The sequence below is a fragment of the Heterocephalus glaber genome, unplaced genomic scaffold, assembly GCF_053883595.1.
Source record: "Heterocephalus glaber isolate CG9 unplaced genomic scaffold, H.glaber_assembly_v1.0 deba00001729, whole genome shotgun sequence".
In the NCBI taxonomy this organism is placed as follows: domain Eukaryota; kingdom Metazoa; phylum Chordata; class Mammalia; order Rodentia; family Bathyergidae; genus Heterocephalus; species Heterocephalus glaber.
In genome coordinates, this window is record NW_028258440.1 from 96189 (window position 1) to 99008 (window position 2820).

Below are 2820 nucleotides of genomic sequence, written 5' to 3' on the forward strand. Positions count from 1 at the left end.
TTCTAATAGTTTGTTTTGTTAAACAGATTTCTATCTATGTTCATACATTTTTCTTCTATTATCTTTATCCAATTTTAGGATTAGCACAATGTTGAGTTCCTAAAATGAGGGGAGAAGTGTTCCTTCTTTTTTCTGCTTTAAATGTTTGATGTAATTTATCAGTTAAAATGTTTATGAGCCTGCTGTTGTCATATAGGTAGGTTTTCAAGCTAGGAATATACTTTCTTTAATAGGTGCTCTTCAAATTTTATATTTCGTCTAGAGTCAGTTTCATTAATTTGTCTTCCAAGGTACTTCTTAGAAGTTGTCAAATTTATTTCAAAAAAGATTTTTGAAATATGCTTTCTATATCCTTTTAAATTCTGTAAAATCTGTGGTAATGTCCTCTAAATCTTGATATTGTAATTTTAAAAATGTATAATTGATATTGTGTAATAGGAAGAAGAGGTCTAAAGGTGTAGGGGAAGTGGGAGGGTAGGGGAAAGGAAAGAAGGGAATAGAAAAAATATGAGAAAAGGAAAAATTGGAAGCAAAGTCATTGTAAATAGAGAAGGGTAGAGGGGGTGAAGGTAGGGCAGGGGAATGGGAAAAAAATATGAACCAAGATACATCATGTAAAGGTACAAGATCCTAATGATGAATGTAAATGCATTGTATACCTAAAATGTACCAATAAACTTAATGGAAAAAAAAGATAAAATATCCTCTGGGGTGAAAAAAAAAGAAAAAGAAAATAAGATGATATGATCGACAACTTTATGCAAAAAAGACATTCTGGATAAAATGGACAAATTTCTTGAAATCATCACTTATAGAATATCAGAAGTTTCTACGAAAGAAGTGTTACAAAATCTAAATAAAAATGCTTCCTCCTCCAGAGGTAATTCAGTGTAGATAGTTTAATCAAAACAAGTCTTGATCAAGAGTCTTGGGGGAAGGCCTGCGAGTTAGCTCAGTGGTTCCACCGCCTGCCTCACAAGCACAAAGTCCCAAGTTCGATCTCCGGTACCAAAAAAAAAAAAGAGTCTTGGTGGAAAGGGTAGGAGAGAAAAAAACGCTACAAAGTATGTGGGGAACATGGCCTGAGGCCAGAATACTGAGGAATCCAGGAGTACAACATCTTTTATTTTTACACCTATGCCAGGTTCACTGAACCAAAATTTCAGGCAACTGCAAAGATCAGAGAGCTTCTTTTGATATTCCTTAAAACTTCTGTATGGAATGATTATATTCCTGTTGTTAAAGGTTGAATTGTTTCACCTCAAATTCATATGTTGAAGTCCTAACCCCCAGTACCCCAGAATGTGACTCTATTTGGAGTTAGGACTTTTAAAGAAATAATGGAGATCATGGGGGTGGGCCTGACTCATGACTTGTGTCCTTGTAAGCAGACATTAGGATGCAAATACATGCATAGAGAAGACACAGGGGAAAGACACCCCTCTGGAAGCCAAGGAGAGAGGCCTTAGGAGAGAGTGATCTTGCTGACACCTTCATTGTGAGATTCAAGTCTCAACAGTGAGGAAATTGATTCCATTGTTCAAGCCACCCAGTCTGCAATGCTTTGTTCAGGAACTCTAGCAAATTGATACACCTTAGATTCCGTAGTCAACACAGGAAGAAGGGAAGCAAGATCACCTGAGTATCCTTGGATTCAGGGTGTTCTTGCTTTCCTGCCTAAGCCATTTCTACCCCTGATTTATGATAGAAATTAAAGGTGATGTCCTTGCTCAGAGGCCATCTAGTCCGGTGATGGCAAATCTTTCAGAGTTGTCAATGATACAAACAGCCCACTGTGGCACGAGTGCCATACGTTCACCACCACTGACCTAGTCTCTGGAGATTGTGGAGCCAGGCTCCATGTGAAGATGGATTGTCATGAGACTTGGACCATCCAGCAAGATGCTAGTACAGCCTGTATTAACTTCCCCCAGCCCCTACTAAGAACACTAGTACCTGAGAAAGATTTGAGGATATGACTTGGGACCCTTTCTTTTCATTACACCCTCTTCTCCCTTGCTTCAGTGCCCTAGCCCCAAAATTAAATTCAATTCCTTGTCCTTAAAGCAAAGCCCTTTCCTAGACCTCTAGAATGTAATCCAAAGTTGTTTGTATGGATCCTCTTAAATGTCACTTAATAGCGATAAGCAAGGAACTTATGGGTCTCTTCACTACTGTTCAGGTTCTGTAACACTCCACCCCTCTGTCCCCCAGAAACTCCTCCATTATCACCAGTGTGAAGCAGAAGTTATCACGTGGGACAATCCCTATTGTTGTCTTCAAAAAATCCCTTGGAAAAAGTGCACCTTGCCTTGAAACAGACCCTAGTCTGTGCAGTCACTCAGACTCTGACAAAGGCCCCCTTACCTCTAGACCAAATGGAAAACTTTCTTGGATTTTGTTTTTTGTTTTGTTTTGTTGGTTTTTTTTGGGGGGGGGGGTTCTGTTTGTTTGTTTTTTGAGACAGGGTCTCACTATGTAGTTCAGGCTGGCCTTGAACTCCCTATGTAGTCTTGGCTATCCTCAAACTTAGAACTATCCTCCTGCCACAGCCTGCCAAGTGCTGGCAATACAGGCCTGTGCCACCGTGCCCAGCTGGAAGACTTTCTTTGATAAGAACTACGCCTAAAGTTATGTGTGTTATCTTTTGAGTTGTTCATGAGATTTCCTTGAAGAAACCCTTACTAAAGAATGAAAAGCAAATGGACCCCTTGCCTTTACCATAGCTCAGGTCATCCTGTTCCAGACCAGAATGATAGGGTTACATATTCTAATATATACACAAGAAGCATTCAGGTAAAAAATAAAAATGAAATTCTC